Source organism: Lactuca virosa, chromosome 7, assembly GCF_052849685.1.
Source record: "Lactuca virosa cultivar CGN04683 chromosome 7, Lactuca_virosa_CGN04683_v6, whole genome shotgun sequence".
Classification (NCBI taxonomy): Eukaryota; Viridiplantae; Streptophyta; class Magnoliopsida; order Asterales; family Asteraceae; genus Lactuca; species Lactuca virosa.
Window position 1 is genome coordinate 149819211 of NC_136432.1, and position 24931 is coordinate 149844141.

Genomic DNA, 24931 nt, shown 5'->3' on the forward strand with positions numbered 1-24931 from the left:
AACTGATTACCCAACACACAAGCCCCGATCATATCCTCGAGCGTCTGATTCGTCAGCTCACTCTAGCCATTGGTCTGAGGGTGGTATGTTGTACTAAATTGCAACTGATTACCCAACTCCTCATGAAACGTTCTCCAAAATCTGGAGGTGAAACGAACATCCCAGTCTGAAACCATCGAAACTGGCACCCCGTGCCGAACTACCACCTCCCGGACATAGATGTTAGGTAACTTCTCTGCAGATATGCTCTCGGAAATCTGTATAAAATGCACACTCTTGGTTAATCTATCAACAATGACCCAGATAGAGTCAACGCCACGTATTGTCCTTGGCAATTTCGTGATGAAATCCATGGTAATCTCTTCCCACTTCCACATGGGAATGGGTAAGGATTGCATCTTGTCGTGGGGTCTCTGATGCTTGGCCTTGACTTTCCTGCAAGTCATGTACCGCTCCACGAACCAAGCTATCTCCCTCATCATACACGATTACCAATAACTCAACCTCAGATCCCTGTACATCTTTGTGGCCCCTGGATGGATAGAAAACTTTGACTTATGCGCTTCCTCTAGAACCGTTTGTCTCACCCTACCTGATGTCGGAACCCAAACTCTACCACACTGAGTCAATAACTCCCGGCTGTTGCTAACAAATAAGGGAACTTGTCCCCTGATTCGCTTGGTCTTCCAATTTTCCTTTTTCAATCCCTCCACTGGAGCCTTTTTTATCAAATCCTTGAAATGCGAGGTGACAATCATCCTCAAGCAAATATCCTCAATAGAAGAACACACGACCTTGCGACTCAAGGCATCGACCACCACATTGGCCTTCCCATGGTGGTACAGGATCTCGCAATCATAATCCTTTACCACGTCCAACCATCTCCACTACCTCATATTCAGATTAGGTTGGTCCATAAAATACCTCAAACTCTTATGGTCGGTGTAGATAGTGCACTGAACCCCATACAAATAGTGTCTCCAAATCTTGAGGGCAAAACCCACGGCCCCAAACTCCAATTCATGTGTAGGCTAGTTCGCCTCATGAGACTTAAGCTGCCTCGAAGCATAAGCAATCACGTGACCCCTCTGATGGGATTTGAGCATTCTAACACTCCTATGGTGTACATGCAACCCTAGAAACCTTGGATCTATGTTTTCTCTATTATACATGCAAATACGATTTTTACAAGGTTCTCATCCTAACTAACATACCATGGGGTACATGTAATATAAAACTTAGTGGGATGACATACCTTTTCCTTATGGTTGATTTCTTGGAGCTTCAAGAGCCTAGCACTAATAATGTGAGTGCCTCAAGTGGAATCACAAATCACCAAAACACCTTGGAAAACTTGAGAGAATAGTAATCACACTAGAAATCGGCCCACTCTTGTTCACTCACACACTAGTGCCATTTCATGTGCCAAAGACCTCTTTATATAGTATGGAGGATTAGGGTTACATTCATGTAAACCCTAATACCCATGACCTTTCATTTCCGTAGGATCCATGGGTTAAAAACTCCATGGACTATCCATGCAAGCTTAGCCCATCCTAAGTGAACTTGGCCCATTCTATATATATATATATATATATATATATATATATATATATATATATATATATATATAAATATATATAAATAAATATATATATATATATATATATATATATATATATATATATATATATATATATATATATATATATATATATAAGAGTCCATATTTAATTAGTTCCTTTTGATCACTAAATTAATTCTAAATTAATTCTTGATCAATACTAATTAAATGATATGATTTCATATTAATATATTATAACATATAATATATATTAATATATTATAACATATAATATATTAATAAACCATAGACATACTATTCTCAAAAGACTATCCATACAAATTGTTCTGGTGAAGTGAAACCCAAAGGACCATGCTACTCTCGGGTCAAGTACATACCAATAATAGTTATGGGCTTAGACATCTAATCCAATAGTCTCCCACTTGGATAAGTCTAAAACTATTATTTAAGTATGACTCCAAGATCCCGACTAGCAATCGTAGCTCTTAAAGCCGCTGCCGAACTCTGACCTTGTCAAATGATGTATCCATTAGATAAGGGATCATATATTCCTCCATTCTAGATATCATATGGACTGAGACATGGATTACAATCATTCTCTCTATCCATTTGTTGTTTCCCGATTTCGGATTTACGACAACTGACTAATTGAACAAATCAAATCAGTCCAGGCTTGGCCAAGCACTTACGGGTGTCATCACTAAATCATCGAGGGGCCCACAGATATCGCTTTTATCCCTCAAAGGGTAAAAGGAATGGATAAACTTCGACCCAAATGTTCTCTTGTACTTACTCATCAAATTACACACAACAATATGTTTTATAACAACCAAGTTACTGGTTGCGTTTACATATGTCAATGTGCAACTGACGCGCAACTACAACTCACATGTCTCCGTTTGAAGAATATAAGATATTATCATCTCATGATCACTCGTGATAAAATCCATGAAGTGATTCAAATGAGCGTGAGTTTAATCCAATACTCGAATCTCATTCCAGGAGCACTCATGAATGTTGCAACAACTTTTGCTATGTTTAAACACTTTAGACATCTACAAGCCCAATTCATGACAATCTTGATTGATACCTACTTCCAAAGTATGATTGACTGTGGAGAGTTTGAATAACCTAGTTATTCGGGAAGTCAAAACATGCAAAGTGAAACACAAGAACAATCGAATCCAATATGGTCTTAGAACTTATGAATATAAATAAAACACCTTTTATTTAATCACCATATTGATTACACATTATTCATTGAATAATGTTTCAAATAATCAACTTTATACTTGAATCAAAACAACGGTCATGCTATGCTCTCAAGCATGCACACTATGTTTGTCCAAACAATAGTTATGCCATACTCCAAGTATGCACACTATGTTTGTCTATGATCCTTACTTTGTGAAATACACCAATTGACCATGATTCCAATGATGCTCATTTCACAATCCCAAATCCTTATCGTAAATGTAAGAATTCCAAGTTCCTACCATTTACCAAAATCTATTAGATTCTAAACTTATATGCATTGATCCTCTTGTAATGACTATGCACAAAGTCACAAAGACTTGTCAACAAACATTACAGAGTATTCCAATGGAGATCAATTCCATGGAAAAGAAGTATCAAATTCAAAGTACATTCCTTTGAACATCCTTCTTGCATTAAGTTTTCTAATCTTACACAGATTTAATGAATAACTTCCACCTATGAAACATTTCCATATTCTCATTCTGACTATCACTTCTGAATAAGAGTTGCGTCCTTTTCAGAATATGTTAATATGGTCCTTTCCCAAAATTTACATCATACTTCAAACTGTGCATGAGCAACCAATCTTTGGTAAACCTCAGATTGTCCTCGACAATTGCTTAATCATTTTAGTCATATCCAATTCTAGACCTTTTCCCCTCTTAATGCCCTAGGCATTTGGAAAATTTAGAAAGGATAAATATGATAGCACATGTAATCGATCCTATACCCGTAGCATATGGGACACGATTCATGATGTATCACATAAAGACATGATCCTAGACCAGTCTTTTTCTATAATATTTTGTATTTTCCATGTTTTCATAATTCGACTATGAAGGGGGATGCCGTAATCATAATCGAATTTTGAGAACACAATATATATAGAATTTCCTTATGTTGAACCATTCCAACATAAAATTCATATATATATATATATATATATATATATATATATATATATATATATATATATATATATATATATATATATATATATATATCCTTGACTAAAGATGATTAAAATCTCAATCTAAGCTTTTAGAATTGAAATGAAGTATAATTTCCTCTCCCTTAATTATAGCAAAACAACTTTTCAAACCCTGCAGAGTCACGAATTGAGACTTTTGTTTTCTATAATTAACACTTAACATAATAATCATGCTCCCACTAACATGATAATTATTAGCATAACACTTATGATCCCACTAGCTTTGACATGTATCCAGAAATCAGTTGGACTTCTAGAAATCAATACTTAATTGACTTTCTTACGAAAGTTCAGATTTCTGATACGAGATGCTTTGATAAGACTTTATCAAAATCATACACCTTTCCTTAGATAGCTCACATGTGTGTCTAAACAATTTTAGAACTATGAAAAGGGATGTCGTAATCATAGTCTCAATTGTTTAGACCTTTTCCATTTCTCACAAGTCCATGTTAGTGTGCCGGTTAACCACACATGCTCCACTAACGACTTTGAGAATGCAAATATCACAATTACTATCTACTTAAAATCTATTTAGCGAAAGCATTTCCTCACCATCATTTTCATGAATCGGAGAGAAACCTTATGACACTTAGATTTTATGGTGTATGTGTTCCTATCCAGGTGAATTTGTCAAAACCATAAGCACAAGACAAGGTTAGTGACAAATTCAAACTCATATGGACTGAACTTGTTCAATCTTGATTTATTGCCATCTGGCAGCCCAAGTTCCTACCATGTCTTCTAATTTGTTATGCAAGCAACCGAGAACTCATAGAACTCACATGTATAGTCAACCTTAACCGGGATGGGCATAGAAACAAGAATTATGTCAGTATGATAGGTTATAAACCTCAAGTCGTGTGCTAGTGATAGAGTACATGTTTTATTCTTGATTAGTTCTTGAAACTCTTTCAGGATCTTTAAGACTCCCACTGTCCTCTTGACATATAAGACTCTCTTGCCAAGAACCATTCCACATATTCAAGAGATAGTGCGGATTCTTATCAACACAAACACTTCACACAATTGGCCTTAGTTGGTATTTGTTTTATCCAAAACATCACAACTTACCAATTTCAAATGTACAAGAGTAGAAAACATTTTACTCTACATTTGACAAGTGTTATAAATCTTCTTTAAGATAAGTCACTCAAATTACAATCTTGGAGTATGACTCTAACAATTGTTTTGGAACGAAGTATGACTCATCTTCTTGATTTAACCACTTCAACAATTCATGACTCCTTTTCTCAGCCATGGGAATGCACTAAGATGTCCTAAGAGAATCAATTGTGATATGGTTTCATAATCATTTAAGATGATCATAAAACATGATACTAAAGTACTCTTCCATCTTTTCAGATTTGAGAAACTTTTATTTCTCTGCTTAAGTTGATTCTTCTCATTCGTTCTGCCATACATTGAAACTTTTCCAATGTTTCAGAATTATACTTAAACTTGTAAGTATAACCATATTTTCTAAACTTTAGTAAATCATGACGAATAGTCTTATCGATATTTGTGGTGGACTTGACTAGTGCACAAGAATGTGTACTCGATCCCATAGTCCTTCACTTGACTCACATGTACATGTGAACAAGGAATTAGTCTTAATTTTCCAAAGATGAAAATTCTCATTCATCATTCAATACAACTTGTATGATTCCAAGTTTCTGTCCAATTGAGACTTGAGTGATGAGAATCTTTCCTTATTTGGTAAATTTAGACACTACCACAAATGAAAGAATCAAATTCATATTTCTAATATTGCTAGAAACATACAAACATCAATTTTTCATAAATGCCATTTCAAGGAGATATAATAAAATAAAACAAAATTTTATTTATTTATAAAATGCGGAAAACACTTTTTCCTTACAATGCAACTTTAAATGATCACTATGCTATTACATATTTCCTAGCAATTTATCATAACTCCTAAGCAGCAGCTCAAAAATCCGATCTTCGAACCATGCGATTGAAATCCATCTTCGCGATCAGATTCAACATACTCTTCCTTTAAGTTTCCTTCCCTTTGCTTGATACTGCCAAACATCAAAATGCAACCTAGTCACATCATGTATTAAGAATCAACAATTAGAAATTTAACAGAGTTAGATAGTATACTTACCTGAAGCAGAGTCAAACATTTTGTCTCTACTTTCTTTCAGATCTTTCAGGTAGTCAAGGCAGCTTCGCTTCCAATGTCCCTTCTCTTGACAGTAAAAACATACAGAATCTTTGGGAATGGTACATGGGACTATCACAGACTTAGCCTTTCTCTCTACCATTTGGTCAACCGGGTTGACCATGGCCAATCCCTTTCCATTAGGAAGAGAAAACTTTTTCGGACTTCCAATGTTACCATTGTCAATGTCCATGGAAGTTTGAGAAGTAGATCTTCCACCCAAATTTACTTTTCCAGTGCGCCAAAACATTTCTGATTCAGTAGCAACAAGCAAATAAGTAATATCAATAAGGGTCATGTCGTGGTCTGTCACATAGTAGTCCTTAATGAACTCACTATACGACTCAGGAAGTTATTGAAGAACCCAGTCAACAGCCAACTTCCTTGAGACTTTGACGCCTAACACTCTCAACCTGTTGATATGTGACTTCATTCCAAGACGTGAGAACACACAGGCCTTCCATCTTCATGTTTCATTGCAAGTAGGGCTTGAGTGACCTTGAATTTTTCAAGTCTTTGAGCTTATGGGTCAGGGAGAATAATTGGAGTAGGTGGAGGAAGATAAGTATGATTTCCATGATCCAATCGCGGGACATCATCTTCATTAGGAAAGCTTGTTCCAAAGGATTTGGGAAGACCATAGTTGTCTGAACCAGACATCTACAATGGGAGAAATTCAAGTTAGTTGATTTAAGTCCTTAATAGAACACCCAATATGAAATATTAAGGCTAGGACCCAACACAATATTTTATAAATTGGAAGTGGGATGCCGTAATCCAAGCTACAAAATATTTGAAGGTAGGCGAATGACGATTCACCAATTTCCACCATGAAAAATGAAATAGGTATTAGGTTTTAATTGGATTGAAACTCCTAGATCTTTTAAGATTCATTGAACTTTTCAATGACATGTTTAAATCTCGATTGTTCCCTCTCAAGTTTGTGACTGGGATGCCGAGGATCACAAACAAGGTGTGAATAACCATGCAAATTAACTTGGTACCCTTAATTTTATCACCTAATCGATGGGCCAGTTACCCACACGCGCTCCATCGATCTATGATAAACATTAAGTCACCCTTTGCTACTCTTACTAGTCCATGTTAGTGTGCCGGTTACCCACACACGCTCCACCAACGACTTGGTAAGGTACAAAGTGTAATTTCATGGGTTAGCACCATCTTCACATTTTCCTAAAGTAACTAAGATTGGAAATTTATAAAAGGTTTAGTTACTTTATATTTATCATTATACTTATAATGAGAATTATAGTCCTTGTCCTACCCGTTCGGCTAACGACCCTCCACCACTCAAGGAAGCGGTGGGTGAGAGTGGACACTCATTAAGCTGCCATTTTAAAGGCAACAACCTTATACCCCCTTATAGACCGGCTTCGTGAATGAGGCTTACTAACGGTAAGACTGACTTGCTCTTATACATATATATTATTAACTTATAATATTTTAAAGTATAAGGATTGAATTTTAACTTTTAAAACTCTAGGGTTTGGAATTAAAATGTGTGTGAGACTTTACAAATTCCAAAACTTGAGGGCAAGTTTTGAAACTATTCAAAAACTTTTCATTTCTATAACTTATGAGTTTTAATGGTTTTAAAGAAAAGACTTTTGGAATTCCATAACTTGAGGACAAGTTATGGAGTCCATTAATTGACATTTAGATCAAGAATTACACTAACAAACAATTTGCAAATAATTCCTATGATCTACTAAAACTCATAAGTATGAACATTCATATCAACAATTTCAAGAATCATATAAACATATATAAAACTTGAAAAATTGATAATAACCATTGAAAATGGAATAACATAATCATTACCACACCAAAAATAGGTTTTATAAGTCCAAAACAGTTTAGGGTAATGATTCTAGTCCATTTCCAGCAGCAAAACTCGAAAATCTGCACACACGGCCTCCTATTCGCCGAGTGCAAGAATCTACTCGACGAGTAGGATGAGTTTACACTTGGACTCGTCGAGTCCCCCCTTGGACTCGGTGAGTCCACTGAACAGTGAACAGTTTTTCAGCTTTTTAAAGCATGTTGCATCAAGTATAATGAAAACAAGCCTACGCTCTGATACCATTGATGGGATTTGAGCATTCTAACACTCCTATGGTGTACATGCAACCCTAGAAACCTTGGATCTATGTTTTCTCTATTATACATGCAAATATGATTTTTCCAAGGTTCTCATCCTAACTAACGTACCATGGGGTACATGTAATATAAAACTTAGTGGGATGACGTACCTTTTTCTTGTGGTTGATTCCTTGGAGCTTCAAGAGCCTAGCACCAATAATGTGAGTGCCTCAAGTGGAATCACAAATCACCAAAACACCTTGGAAAACTTGAGAGAATAGTAATCACACTAGAAATCGGCCCACTCTTGTTCACTCACACACTAGTGCCATTTCATGTGCCAAAGACCTCTTTATATAGTATGGAGGATTAGGGTTACATTCATGTAAACCCTAATACCCATGACCTTTCATTTCCATAGGATCCATGGGTTAAAAACTCCATGGACTATCCATGCAAGCTTAGCCCATCCTAAGTGAACTTGGCCCATTCTATATATATATATATATATATATATATATATATATATATATATATATATATAAGAGTCCATATTTAATTAGTTCCTTTTGATCACTAAATTAATTCTAAATTAATTCTTGATCAATACTAATTAAATGATATGATTTCATATTAATATAATAACATATAATATATTAATAAACCATAGACATACTATTCTCAAAAGACTATCCATACAAATTGTTCTGGTGAAGTGCAACCCAAATGGACCATGCTACTCTCGGGTCGAGTACATACCAATAATAGTTATGGGCTTAGACATCTAATTCAACACCCTCTGCATAAGAACCGCACCCAAACCCGAAATAGAGGCGTCAAAATACACCACAAAATCATCCAAAGCCTACGGAAGTGCGAGAATCGGGGCTTCACACAATCTCTACCTCAGAGTCTCAAAAGATGACTGTTGATCAGGCCCCCATCGAAAGGTTACATTCTTTTTTGTCAAATTGGTCAAAGGCAGTGCAATCTTGGAGAAATCCTGGATAAACCTCCAATAATACCCTACGAGACCTAGGAAACTCCGAATATCAGATGAGGTTCGAGGAACCTCCCAACGCATCACGACCTCGATCTTGGCCAGGTCATCCAATATACCCTTCTGGTTGGCGATGTGCCTGTTAGGTCATAATTATGTGGTTTGGGCTAGGCAACTATATGTATAGATAATGGTAGGGTTTTGGACGATATTGGTGTTTGTAGTCTGTTTGTTAAAGGTTGTTTGGTGTTCACGGCCGTGAACATGTTCACGGTCGTGGACCATGTTTACGGTTGGTCTGTCAGTATATATAGGAGTCTGTCAGAATGTTGTTAGAGTTAAGACGTTGCTGAGTGTTCATGATGCTGTGTGTGTGTCTCAAGGTGTACCTGACGTTTTGATCAATAAACGTGTGCATTGCTTGATTAAATCCTTCTTCTATCCATTCTTATTTGTTTGATTGATTACTTGTTTGATCACTGGTCTGGATCCATGGATTTGGGACTCTACAATTGGTATCAGAGCCAATCCGGCGTCAAACTTGCTTTTGGTGTTTATGGCTCAAGTTTTCTCTTAATTTTCGTGGTTGATTCGTGTTTATTTACTGAATATTTGCATTTGTTCGGGATTGCAAGGGTAAAGGAATCAAAATATGCTTAAAAACTGCTGTTCTTAGTGTTTACGGTTGCAATTTGTTGAAGCTTTTACGGTCGTGATCTAGTGTACGATCGTGAACCATTCAACGTCTTTGATCGTGAACTGAATCTTTGACCGTGATCCATCCTTTGACCATGAAACCTTCATCATTTGACCGAGAAACATTCATCTTCAAGTGTACGGCCGTGAACTGCCTTGTGTATGGTCGTGAACAATTGTTTGACCGTATTCAACTCTTGGACCGTGAATCAACTTGTGTGTAAGGCCGTGATCAAGTGTACGACCGTGATCAAGTGTACGGCCGTGAACACTATACGGCCGTGAACTCATTTGGTCATTGAACTATTTCCGTTTGCTATTGTACTTTCCTTGTTAGTTAGTTTGTTTAATCAATTAAAAAAAAACAATGGATTCACAAAGCTCAATAGTTCATCAAGAATTGGACTCGATCATGGGAACCAATACTCGAATTCCTCGTTTACTGTCGGCTGAAGGTTTCCCAGAATGGAAATATCAAATGGAAAAGTAGATCAAAATGAAGGACTTCAAAATCTGGCGTAGTATCTTGAGAGGACCAATTTGAATCATTACTACACTAGAAAATGGAACAGTCATCGATAAAGCATTTGAGAACTACACAGATCAAGACTTTGAAAATATTGAAGAAGAAGAGAAAGCACTGGCTACACTCACAATGGCTTTATCCCCCGAGATTGCTCAGGGTTTTCGAGAATATACTTCAGCAAAAGCTCTATGGGAGGCACTGATCGAGGTTTATGAAGGGAATGAAGACATGAAGCAGAGTCGCCAGGATATGCTGAGACAAAAATTCAATATGTTCAACTACATTCTTGGTGAAACCCTGGAAGCTCAACTTCAACGATTCATCACATTGACCACTGTAATGAGTTCGGCTGGGATCTCTGTGCCAAGATCAGAAATCAACAAGAAGCTGTTGAATTCTCTCCCAAAGGCATGGGATATGAATGTTGATGTCATCAACAAAACAAAAGATCTAAACCGACTTAGTCTGGCTGAAACCATGACCATCATCAAAGCATGTGATCTTGATGACAAACAGAGGGAGATTAATCATGTGAACTCGTACTCAACTGCAAATTTCGGGATTTCTACAAACATTGCTTTTTCATCCTTTACCACTCCTCAAAGTCAAGCTTTCGCTATTCCACACCACAAAGTCAAATGTTTGCTACACCATAAGTTCAACCTTTTGTTGCTTCTCAACCACCATCTTATGCCACTTCAGCCATGCAAAGCGTCCAATTGTCAATGTCTTATCCACAAGCTGCATCTTCCTCAAAAGCATCTACTCCAGATCTTGTTCCCAAAGAAAGTGATGAAAACATGGCTTTAGCTATTCGCCTTGTCAACTGTTACAACGCTTTCGTAGCTTGCGAGCTACCTCCTCAACTATCCTTTGCTGACTTGGATCAAATACATCCAGAGGATGTTGAGGAGATGGATATCACATGGCAGATTGCTATGGCCGCGTTCAGAGAAAAGAAATTCTCCAAGAATACAGGCAAAAACAATTAAGGAATGAATGCTGAAAAGAAGGTGGGCTTCAGTAAGGGCAAACTTAGATGCTTCAACTGCCATGAGCCTGACCATTTTGCCAGAGATTGCCCTAAGCCAGACAGGAGGGAAAACAGTTAAAGAACCATGGTGCCTGTAAGAAGCAGCCGGGGAGCTACCATCAACAATCAGATAACAAATCTTACAGTGGTGGCTGTCACACCCCCGAACCGTCAGAACGGACGACGGAAACGTCCGGGGGCGGGTGACGTCATGCGTAGTATCACAACAATCGTATCATAGTAATCAAAGTAAACACAACCAATAAATTATAATATGAATATTTACATCTTTTTGAAAAACATAGTTTGTACATCAGAGTATATAACAAAACTAAAAGACGTGACTCCAAAATGCTCCATCTTCTCCAAAAGTTGGCAGGAGTACCTGTCTATTGTTGCCCTGAGAATACAAGCAGTTTAAAAGAGTATCAGCATAAAGCTGGTGAGTTCATAAGTATTTAGTTCTGGTGACAGATGTTTCTATGATCCTTTAAAAAGTGTTTCCCAAGAAAATCCTGTATTTTCTTATGAAAGATGTTTGATTATCCATTAGTTATTTGTTAAACAGTCCGTTTATGAAAGGTTGAGTTATCCCAAAAAATCCTATATTTTCCCTAAAAGTTGATAGTTGGTTATCTGTTCTTGTCTGAGGTGTACAAGTATCTACCATACTTGTATCGTTAGACATAGCTTTCTTGAAAAACCCTGTTTGTTCCCTGTGAGGTGTATTAGCTTTATTACATAACTAAAACTAATAAATAAGTGATGAACTAAATCCTAAGGGTGTTATTAATACCCTCTAGTAATCAAATCAGTTATTACTTTGAGGTTAGTTCACTTGTTTCAGTATTACAAATGTAAGTTACTGTTATCTAGGTTGTGAGTGTCATAACCGTACTTAGACTTGACATGGCACGTAACGGGGCCAATATCTTTTTATGACTTTGTCACCCGTAGACCTGCTGGTCCGACTGTAGCTAGCAGTGAGGTGCGGGATTGTCAGTCCCGTATAGATCTATACACAATAGTCACGTTCTCCCTACAAGAGATTCTGGTTACAAGTGCTAATCCTATACCCAGTTTCTGTGGGGGTGTTACCAAGGACGTGTCTCCAACTTTAGACTAACAATTTGTATGTAATAATACTGATAAACCTGTTTAAGATTTGTATGAATCCTTTATAAAATAACACAATTTACGATATGATTCACGAATTCGTTGCTTTAGTTTTGAAAACTGTTTCTACGAGTTGATTTCTTAATCGATTGGTAAAACTGTTTTCTGTGTTAAAAGCATTCTAAACATATAGTTATCTTAAGCAAAATAATATATTTTGAGCACAAGTTTCCTTGTACTTTTGCTTGTATTCCCCCCCTTAAAAACATGGAAAATTCGGAAAAGCGTAGGGGTATGAACTCACAGTTTGACGTGGGATTTGTATGTAAGTCGATAGGAATGCTGAGTGTCAAATGGAGCCTCGGACACAAACGGATCCTATTTAACATATAGAAGCATATATATGTATTAGGTGAATACATAACACTATTTGTTATGGAAGGAAACCACCTTAGGGACTAGGAAACACTTAAAACTAAGTGTGAGAATCACATGTGATTGAAGATGGGTAGTTTGCGACCGTAATCAGGAGTGTACGGTAGGGGTTTGCGGCCCAACAGGGTTTACGGCCCATGAGTTTGCGGCCCAAGTGTTTGCGGTCCATGGGTTTACGTCCTATGGGTTTACGGCCCATGAGTTTACGGCCGTAAACACTTGGTGAGAGGTGTGATTTTTGGTGTTCCAGGGTCCTTTCTAGCCTCTTGGAAATGTTCTAAGCCTTATGTACGGCTCATTGTAGGGTTTAAAGGCCAATAATCGACCAAAAATGGAGTTTACGGCCATTGAAGGGTGTACGGCCGTAAAACCATTTCGTGTTCATGATTTTGGGTCGATTTTGAGGTGAAAACAAGTGATTCCTAGTAGATAACAAGCATAGGGAGTAGTCACTTACTGTAAGAGGCTTGGAATGAGGTTTTTAGCCACCAAGAACTAGTGTGTGTTCTTGGTGTTCTTGGTGAGAGAGAAGATCTAGCAAATGATGAAATTCATGAGATGGAACATGGATTCATCACTAGAAAAGGGATTTAAACACAATAGAAGTGAAGAATCACTTACATTTTGAAGATCCTTGAGCAAAACTCAAAAATTATAGAGAGAAAGTCCCTTGAGTGCTTAAAGTTTGAAATGAAGGCCACTCATCCTTTATATAGGGTTGAGTTTTCGGCCAAGGGGTGGGGTGGGGGGTGTACGGCCGTAAACTCGAGTTTGCGGCCGTACACTCCTCTCGAAGGGGTGTTTGCCCGGATGCTACGCTTTGACTTGGAAAAATTCGTTCTTGGACCCAAACTTTGATTGTACTGAGTTCAAAATATTTAATTAGACCTGAGATATAGCTGACAAGAGCAGAAATAATTTCCGAATTGATTTATTTTTTTAACGGTATGAACGGAAGAAATTTCGGGTTGTCACATCACCCCCCCGTTAGAGGGAATTTTGTCCCGAAATTCGAACATAGAATACAAATCATGAATTTGGAAAGAGATGCAGATACTTCTGCTTCATCTGATCTTTGCGCTCCCAAGTGAATTCGGGTCCCCGTTGGCATTCCAGCGAACCTTCACTATCGGGATGCGACTTTGTTTCGTTTGTTTGATCTCTCTATCCATGATTTCGACCGGTTCTTCCACGAAGTTCAGATTCTCGTTGATTTCAATCTCATCGAGAGGGATCATAAGAGTTTCATCGGATAAACACTTCTTAAGATTCGAGACGTGGAAGACAGGATGAATGTTGTTAAGTTCTCGGGGTAGACGAAGTTTGTAGGCTACGGGACCGATCCTAGCGAGGATCTCGAAAGGTCCTATGTATCTTGGATTTAGCTTTCCACGCTTTCCAAAGCGTATCATGCCTTTCCAAGGTGAGACCTTTAGCAGGACACGGTCTCCAACCTGGAACTCCAAGGGTTTTCGTCGTTTATCGGCGTAGCTCTTTTGTCTATCTCGTGAGGATTTCAGTCGCTCCCGGATTTATACGATCTTTTCTATAGTTTCTCGAATGATCTCTGGGCCTGTGAGAGTGCTGTCAGGGACTTGTCCCTTAGCTAGCTGCATGTCGCCCACCTCAGCCTAGCACAGAGGGGATCTGCACTTGCGGCCATAGAGGGCTTCGAAAGGCGCAGCCTTGATGCTGGTATGGTAACTGTTATTGTAGGAAAATTTGACTAAGGGCAAATGGGTGTCCCACGACTTACCAAAGTCGATAACACATGCTCTCAACATGTCTTCCAAAGTCTGGATGGTTCTTTCACTCTGCCCATCTGTCTGAGGATGGTAAGCTGTGCTCATATCCAACTTAGTTCCAAGAGCTTTCTGCAGGGATTGCCAAAATCTCGAAGTGAACCTGCTATCTCGATCGGAGATAATGGACATAGGCACACCGTGCAGTCAGACTATCTCTTGGATGTAGATTCGTGTGAGTCTTTCCATATTGAAAGTTTCTTTGATTGGCAGGAAGTGAGCGGATTTTGTCAATCGGTCGACAATTACCCAGATGGTGTCGTACCCACTCGGAGATTTGGGTAATTTGGTGATAAAATCCATGGTAATCCCTTCCCACTTCCACTCAGGTATTTCTGGCTGCTGGAGTAGACCTGAGGGCTTCTGATATTCTACCTTCACCTTGGCGCAAGTCAGGCACTTGCCCACGAAGGTAGCGATCTCTGCTTTCATGTTTGGCCACCAATAAAGTTTCTTGAGATCAAGGTACATCTTGTCCGAACCTGGATGAACGGAATATCTGGTCTTGTGAGCTTCGTTCATGACAACCTCTCTGTGACCACCGAACTTTGGAGTCCAGATCCGGTCCATGAAATAATAGACTCCGTTTCCCTTGATCTCTTGGTTCTTTTCCATTCCTCTCAAGGCTTCACCCGACATGTTCTCTGGTTTTAAGGCTTCCAGCTGAGCCTCCTTGATTTGCACGGATAAATGGGAATGGATGGTCATGGTCAGTGCCTTCACTCTACGACCTGAGTACTCCTTCCGACTGAGGGCATCTGCCACCACATTGGCCTTGCTGGGATGGTAGCCTATTTCGCACTCGTAATCGCTGAGCAGCTCAACCCGTCGCCGTTGTCTCATGTTCAATTCCTTCTGGTCGAAAATATGCTGCATGCTTTTATGTTCAGTGAAGATAGTGTACTTGGTTCCGTAGAGATAATGTCTCCATATCTTCAATGCGAAGACCACTGCTCCCAATTCCAGGTCGTGCGTTGTGTAGTTGACTTCGTGTGTTTTCAGCTGTCTTGAGGCATAAGCAATGACTTTTCCCCGCTGCATGAGCACACAGCCTAGGCCCTGATTGGATGCATCACAATAGATAACGAAGTCCTCCGTCCCTTCGGGCAGAGACAAGATAGGTGCTTTGCATAGGGCCCGCTTCAACGTTTGGTTAGCAGTGTCTTGCTTTTCACTCCAACAGAAAGGTACGCCTTTCTGAGTCAGAGTGGTTAAGGGTTTGGCAATTCTAGAGAAATTCTGGATAAATCTGCGATAATAGCCATCGAGACCCAAAAATTGACGGATTTCTGTGGGCGTCTTCGGTGCTGACCAGTTCTCTATCGCTTTGATTTTTGAGGGGTCCACGTGTATGCCTTCCTCGCTTACCACGTGACCTAGGAATGTTACTTTTCGAATCCAGAATTCGCACTTGGAGAATTTAACGTAAAGCTTCTCCGCCCTTAGAGTTTCCAGCACTAATCTCAAGTGTTGTTTGTGATCTCTTTAGCTTCTGGAATAGACAAGTATATCGTCGATGAACACGATAACGAATTTGTCCAGGAAAGGGTGGCACACCCGATTCATCAGGTCCATTAATACAGCCGGTGCGTTGGTTATACCGAAGGGCATTACTACAAATTCATAGTGACCATATCGAGTCCGAAATGCTGTCTTAGGAACATCACTCTCATGGACTCACAGCTGATGATACCCTGATCTTAGGTCTATTTTGGAGAAGTAGCTGGCTCCTTGAAGTTGATCGAAGAGGTCGTCGATTCGAGGAAGAGGGTAACGGTTTTTAACAGTGAGCTTGTTCAGTTCTCGATAGTCAATACACATCCGAAAGGATCCATCCTTCTTTTTCACGAACAAGATCGGGGCTCCCCAGGGTGAGGAACTCGGTCTTATGAATCCTTTGCTGAGCAGCTTATTGAGCTGACTGGATAACTCCTGCATTTCTGCTGGCGCTAAGCGGTATGGGGATTTAGCTAAGGGGGTAGCTCCGGGGATTAATTCGATGTGAAACTCGACTTGGCGTTCGGGAGGAATTCCTGGAAGCTCTTTGGGAAAGACATCAGGAAAGTTGCAGACTTCGGGGATGCTCTCGAGGTCTTTAACTTCCTGCTTCTCGTTTATGACGTGGGCTAGGAATGCATGACACTCCTTTCGTAGAAGTTTCTGGGTTTTGATGCACGAAACGATCCGGAGGTTTGAACTGAGTTTATCGCCGTAAATCTTGAGGGTTTCACCAGAGGAAAGGTTGAAACGGATAGCTTTTTCGTAACAAAGGATATCAGCACGATTGGGGCTCAACCAATCCATGCTGATGATGACATCGAAGCTTTTTATGGAAACTGGCATAAGATCGATCGGAAAAGAATGATCGTTTAAGGTAAGGTTACAACCTACGAATATGTCGTTAGTGCTCTCTCTCTCACCGTTAGCCATGTCGACGATAAATGTTTCGGTTAGCGTTTGGGGTTTATGTTTGAGACGATGTTTGAATGCATGGCTAACAAAACTTCTCTCCGCACCAGAATCGAAAAGAATGCATGCATAAGAGTTGTTGAGGAGGAACATACCCGTAATAACTGTGGGATCAGCGACCGCTTCCTCCTGGCCCATTGCCAGCACCCTTCCTGTGTTCTCACCTGTTGCTGTCTTGGGGCAGTTTCTCTTGTAGTGTCCGACCTCGCCACAACCGTAACAAGCTTGACCGACGCCTGCTCCAGATGCTTGATTGGTTGGTTGGACTGGAGTCTTGCAAATTCGATCTGTGTGCCCCTTTTTGCCACAGCTGGTGCATGATATTTCCCGGCACTGTCCTTGGTGGTGGTAGTTGCACTTGTTGCACAGAGGTAATTTCCCAGCATAGCGACTGGGGTTTGCTGGAGTAATGGGGACTGTAGCAGGAGTAGTAGCAGCGTGGACTGCCATAGTTTGTTGTTTCTTGGAGGGCTCCTGCGAAGACTGGCCCTTTCGTTGCTTCCAGAACTTTCTTTTCTCACCACTTCCTTTAGTTGGTTCAGGAGTGGCTGTCACTTCATCAAGATCGACTCCATGATCGATCAGAGTCTGTGCCAGACACTTGGCGCTATCAAATGTAGCTGGTCGAGCAGCCAAGACATTCCCTTTGGTTGGTTGTGTCATTCCCCAAATGTATCTCTCAGTCTTTTTGCTTTCCGGGGTGACCATACCCGGACAAAGAAGTGCTAGGTCTTCAAACCTAGAAGTGTAGGCAGCAATGTTGGAACCCTTCATCTTTAGGTTCCAGAGTTCGTACTCCAGTTTTTGCATTTCGCCTCGTGGGCAGTACTCAGCTAGCATGAGCTCCTTCAAGCTCTCCCAACCCATAGCATTTGCTATTGGCAGGGTTAAAGATTTGACCCGACCATTCCACCAGGTCAATGCTCTGTTGGTGAAAGTGCAAGCGGCGAATTTCACCTTGTTGGCTTCAGAACCGGAAAAATTTCGAAAATGGACTCGATCTTCTCGAACCATTGAGTCAGGGCAATAACACCTCCATTACCGTCGAAAGATGTGGGTTTCGCATTCTTGAAGTCTTTATAGGAGCACTCCTTCTGGTGTCCCTGACTCCCTTCATGATTCTGGGGATGAGTACCACCTCCCGGCCCGCCAGATCCGCCAGGATTTATCTGTGACATCGCGGCAGCCACTACAGCAGTAACAACTGCTTGGAACATAGCAGGATCGAACTGAGGAGGTGGCGGTGTCGGATCTGTTGGGGGATTATTGTTCTTTTTGCTGGGTCTTTTCTTTGGAGGCATCTTGTTCTAAAAACAATAATCAGGAAGAAGAGGATGATAAGTCCCCCAGGATTTGAATATAAAGATATGAAACAAGACATATCTCGATATGATAGCTAGAGTGTTCTACTAAGCGATAAACAAGGAAAAGCTACCAATGCAAATAAGTTATCGCTAAAAGGAATGAATAGCAACACTTGGAAGTGAATTTCTGCAATGAATTTGACTCTCGTAAAATACTCCTATAGTATTTTAAGTTGTAAGTTTTGTTATATCGATATTTTGTTGTATGGATAATTGGTAACTTTTAGGCCTGTTGCAACACCACAGTCACTCCAAAGCACATGTTGGTCATGTCTTGAATGAATATAGTTGATCATGCTATATTGACCCTAGACATGATTATATAACTGCCCAGGTTTAATCCCATTGTTCAACATCCAAATACTTTTGTTTTGTTCTCCACATGATACTGTTTCTGGTATGTAGGTATACTTGTATACTTTTTGTAAAAATACTTATACTTTAGAAGTATACTTTTAGTTCAGAGCACTTCAGCCCCTTTTTGTGTTTATAGTTGTATACCATGTAAGGTTCAGTATACTTAGTTCACTATAAACAATAGCTCTGATACCAATCTGTCACACCCCCGAACCGTCAGAACGGACGGCGGAAACGTCCGGGGGCGGGTGACGTCATGCGTAGTATCACAACAATCGTATCATAGTAATCAAAGTAAACACAACCAATACATTATAATATGAATATTTACATCTGTTTGAAAAACATAGTTTGTACATCAGAGTATATAACAAAAGTAAAAGACGTGACTCCAAAATGCTCCGTCTTCTCTAAAAGTTGGCAAGAGTACCTGTCTATTGTTGCCCTGAGAATACAAGCAGTTTGAAAGAGTATCAGCATAAAGCTGGTGAGTTCATAAGTATTTAGTTCTGGTGATAGATGTTTCTATGATCCTTTGAAAAGTGTTTCCCAAGAAAATCTTGTATTTTCTTATGAAAGATGTTTGATTATCCACTAGTTATTTGTTAAACAGTCCGTTTATGAAAGGTTGAGTTATCCCAGAAAATCCTATATTTTCCCTAAAAGTTGATAGTTGGTTATCTGTTCTTGTCTGAGGTGTACAAGTATCTACCATACTTGTATCGTTAGACGTAGCTTTCTTGAAAAACCCTGTTTGTTCCCTGTGAGGTGTATTAGCTTTATTACATAAATAAAACTAATAAATAAGTGATGAACTAAATCCTAAGGGTGTTATTAATACTCTCTAGTAATCGAATCGGTTATTACTTTGAGGTTAGTTCACTTGTTTCATTATTACAAATGTAAGTTACTGTTATCTAGGTTGTGAGTGTCATAACCGTACTTAGACTTGATATGGCACGTAACGGGGCCAATATCTTTTTATGACTTTGTCACCCGTAGACCTGCTGGTCCGACTGTAGCTAGCAGTGAGGTGCGGGATTGTCAGTCCCGTATAGATCTATACACAATAGTCACGTTCTCCCTACAAGAGATTCTGGTTACAAGTGCTAATCCTACACCCAGTTTCTGTGGGGGTGTTACCAAGGACGTGTCTCCAACTTTAGACTAACAATTTGTATGTAATAATACTGATAAACCTGTTTAAGATTTGTATGAATCCTTTATAAAATAACACAATTTACGATATGATTCACGAATTCGTTGCTTTAGTTTTGAAAACTGTTTCTACGAGTTGATTTCTTAATCGATTGGTAAAACTGTTTTCTGTGTTAAAAGCATTCTAAACATATAGTTATCTTAAGCAAAATAATATATTTTGAGCACAAGTTTCCTTGTACTTTTGCTTGTATTCCGCCCCTTAAAAACATGGAAAATTTGGAAAAGCGTAGGGGTATGAACTCACAGTTTGACGTGGGATTTGTATGTAAGTCGATAGGAATGCTGAGTGTCAAATGGAGCCTTGGACACAAACGGATCCTATTTAACATATAGAAGCACATATATGTATTAGGTGAAGACATAACACTATTTGTTATGGAAGGAAACCACCTTAGGGACTAGGAAACACTTAAAACTAAGTGTTAGAATCACATGTGATTGAAGATGGGTAGTTTGCGGCCGTAATCAGGAGTGTACGGTTAGGGGTTTGCGGCCCAACAGGGTTTACGGCCCATGAGTTTGCGGCCAAAGTGTTTTCGGTCCATGGGTTTACGGCCCATGCGTTTACGACCCATGAGTTTACGGCCGTAAACACTTGGTGAGAGGTGTGATTTTTGGTGTTCCAGGGTCCTTTCTAGCCTCTTGGAAATGTTCTAAGCCTTATGTACGGCTCAAAGTAGGGTTTAAAGGCTAATAATCTACCAAAAATGGAGTTTACAGCCATTGAAGGGTGTACGACCGTAAACCCATTTCGTGTTCATGATTTTGGGTCGATTTTTAGGTGAAAATAAGTGATTCCTAGTGGATAACAAGCATAGGGAGTAGTCACTTACTGTAAGAGGCTTGGAATGAGGTTTTTAGCCACCAAGAACTAGTATGATTTCTTGGTGTTCTTGGTGAGAGAGAAGATCTAGCAAATGATGAAATTCATGAGATGGAACATGGATTCATCACTATAAAAGGGATTTAAACACAATAGAAGTGAAGAATCACTTACATTTTGAAGATCCTTGAGCAAAACTCGAAAATTATAGAGAGAGAGTAGAGAGAGAAAGTCCCTTGAGTGCTTAAAGTTTGAAATAAAGGCCACCCATCCTTTATATAGGGGTGAGTTTTCGGCCAAGGGGTGGGGTGGGGGGTGTACGGCCGTAAACTCGAGTTTGCGGCCGTACACTCCTCTCGAAGGGGTGTTTGGCCCGGATGCTACGCTTTGACTTGGAAAAATTCGTTCTTGGACCCAAACTTCGATTGTACTGTGTTCAAAATATTTAATTAGACGCGAGATATAGCTGAGAAGAGCAGAAATTGTCACACCCCAAAACTGGAACGGCGGAATCGTTCGGGGGTGGAGGACGTCCTGTTCAGTATCACAACAATGAATAGTAGTAAACAAGCAACAACATCATCCATTGCATTAATCAAATATAATTTAATACAAGTGTGTTCTGTCAAGTGTGTTCTGGTGAGATAATAAGTATTTTAGTGTCTGTGTTTGTATGAAAGTATTTGTAAGAATGTGATGTGTAAGTTTGGAAAAGTTTGTGTATGTTTGTAAAATGTTTGAATTTCCTAGAAAATCCTATGTTTTACTACTAAAAGTAGCCTTCTACCAAGGCATCAAGTGTTTGTGTGTATGTCTCTAGTAAGAGTATGTATTTTCCCAAATCTGACTATCATTAACCAAAAATATAGTTTTTGCATTACGGTTCATTGTGTGAAGATCACAAAGTGAATGCAATGGGAAATAAAATAGTACTGTAGTATTGTATTAAGTAACTACTGATGTACTAACTACCTTAAACCAATTGTTATTTAAAGTACCATGTGATCGGCCTGTACCATACTACCGACTTAGAACACGACGATGTAAGACGTCGGAAGAAATGACGTTTGGCACCCGTAGACTTGCAAGTCCCACTGTAGCGAGCAGCAAGGTGTAGGATAGTCAATCCAGTATAGATCTATACACAAACTCAACGCTCTCCATTTAAGGAGATTCTGGATACAAAACGAACCATGACAGGTGATGCCATGCCTCGTTACGTGGCTCACATAACTGTAGTAATATTCTTGTATATGTATTGAATGTACTAGCTGTATTGTATGTTCTTTCTCTGTCTAGTATGTATGTATGTTCTCTCTCTGTGTAGCGTGTATGTTTTCTAGTAAAATGTAAAGTATGTACTAGCTGTATTGTAATGTACTGTATGTACTAGTTGTATTGTAATGTACTGTATGTACTAGCTGTCTTGTAATGTATAGTATGTACTAGCTGTCTGTAATGTATAGTATGTACTAGCTGTATTGTAATGTGTAGTATGTACTAGCTGTATTGTAATGTATGTTTCATTGTTCTATTAATAGTATTAGTAACTTCCTAAACTACGCCTATTGTAGTTTACTAGTAGTATGGTCTGCATGTATGAACATGTTGTATACCTTTGCTACCCAAAGGCATTAAATATAAAGAAGGAACTTTTATATCTATATACATATACATAATATATAACTAGGATTCAAACGACCTTCGGACAAACAACCGATACTCTAAGTCCACAACCAAACGAGGAACAGGAGGTAGGGTGAGCTATCAGTCCTAAGTCCTTTCAATCCTACTTATATAACTATATCTATATAGATACACAATTAACAAAATATAAGTTTAAAAGAGTTTAATAAAAGTATTTGACATGTAAAAGAGTTTGTAAAAGTATTTGACATGTAAAAGAGTTGGTAAAAGTATTTGACATGTAAAAGAGTTTGTAAAACAGTTTGAAGTAGTTTGTTTGATAACACAGTTTGAAATGTAAGAAATCCAGTTGTTTGGTAGTTATTAATCACATGTGATTGATATAATAACTGTAATAGATCAACTGGTATTTCCCCCCATAAAAGCATTTAAAATCATTTAAAAGGTTGATTAAGGGGTATGAACTCACCTGTAGTGAGTGGTTTGGATGAACGGATGGTATAGGATGCTAAGTGTCAAGTGAAGACTTGAACACACACAAGGATCCTATTTAACATATAATAACACATATATGTATCCAATTAGTCATTAAACAACTAATTAACCAAGTTAAGATATCCTAGGACATGATTAACACTTTATTTAAGTGTTATAAGTACTAAGGATTGCATCTAAGGGTTGTAGGATCTTGCATTTGAGTTTAGGGTCCAAGGGTAAACTCTTAATGAGTTTACGGTTTTGGGACCAACTCCCTTGGAGTTTATGGTCGTAAACCCATGAGTTTACGGCCGTAAACTCATGGTACTTCTACCATTTTGTGTTTTGAAGCTTTAATGGTCATAAGAAGCATTCCTACTTCAAGTCTAAGCCTTAGGAAGTGATTGGGGCAACATTTCACCCCTTTGTAGAGTTTACGGCCCATGGACCATTTCTCCATGAGTTTACGGCCGTAAACTCTAATGGTTCATGGTCGTTTTGATGTTTCAAGTCCTAAGCACTTCAAGGATATGATCTAGACTAGTATCCATGGCTTGGTAAGGGACTAGGGCACACAATGGCCTATTCATTAGGGTTTACGGTCCAAGAACATGTTGGACCGTAAACACCTTTGATCTTGTGTTTCCTTGTGTTTTCTAGTTGATTAAGTAGTGTAACAAGCCTTATAACACACTAGGGTAAGAGTACTTACAATAAAGAAGCTTGAAAGGGTGTTAAAAGTCCAAGAACACTAGTATGTGTTCTTGGTGTTCTTGGTGAAACTAAGAACACTTGAAGATCTACACAAATGGAATGATTTCACAGATGAAATCATGTAAGATCACTAGATTAAGTAAGATATCAACTAATTAGGGCAAGAAACACTTACAAAGTTGAAGATCAAGAAGGAAAATCGGATGATACTTGAGAGGATTTGAGTTCTAGTTCTTGAAAGTGTGAAAAAGTGTTAAAAATGACTAAGTGTCACTTTTATACCCCTTGGGGTTTACGGCCGTAAACACCATGTTTAGGCCGTAAACTCCAAACTCTTAGAGTTTTGGGACTTTATTGTTGCACAATAAACCCTAGGGCATCCTCTCTCCAGTTATCTCCTAAAGTACTAAGCTTTGAAACACTCAAACTGACTCTACACAGCTCAAAAGTTAGCAGAAACAGTTTTGACTTCTATTGAAGTGAATTGTTGTACAGAATAGAAATTTCGGGTTGTCACATCATCCCCCCGTTAGAAGGAATTTCGTCCTGAAATTAGAGTTTAAGAAAATAAGTAGTTACAAATAACTAAGTAAAAAGACGAGGATATTTCAGTTTCATCTGATCCTCTCGCTCCCAAGTGAATTCAGGTCCTCGCTTGGCGTTCCAGCGAACCTTCACTATCGGGATACAACTTTGTTTCGTTTGCTTGACCTCTCGGTCCATGATCTCTACAGGTTCTGCCATGAAGTTGAGGCTCTCGTTGATCTCGATCTCGTCGAGTGGGATTACAAGAGTCTCGTCGGACAGACACTTTTTCAAGTTCGAGACGTGGAAAGTAGAATGTACGTTACTGAGCTCGCGGGGTAAGTTAAGTTTGTAAGCTACAGGGCCGATTCTAGCGAGAATCTCGAAAGGCCCTATGTATCTTGGATTTAGCTTTCCACGCTTTCCAAAGCGTATTAAGCCCTTCCAGGGTGATACCTTCAATAGAACACGGTCCCCCACCTGGAATTCGAACGGTTTCCTTTGTTTATCTGCGTAGCTTTTCTGTCGGTCTCTAGAGGCTTTCAATCGTTCACGAATCTGAACGATCTTCTCTGTCGTTTCCCGAATGATCTCCGGAC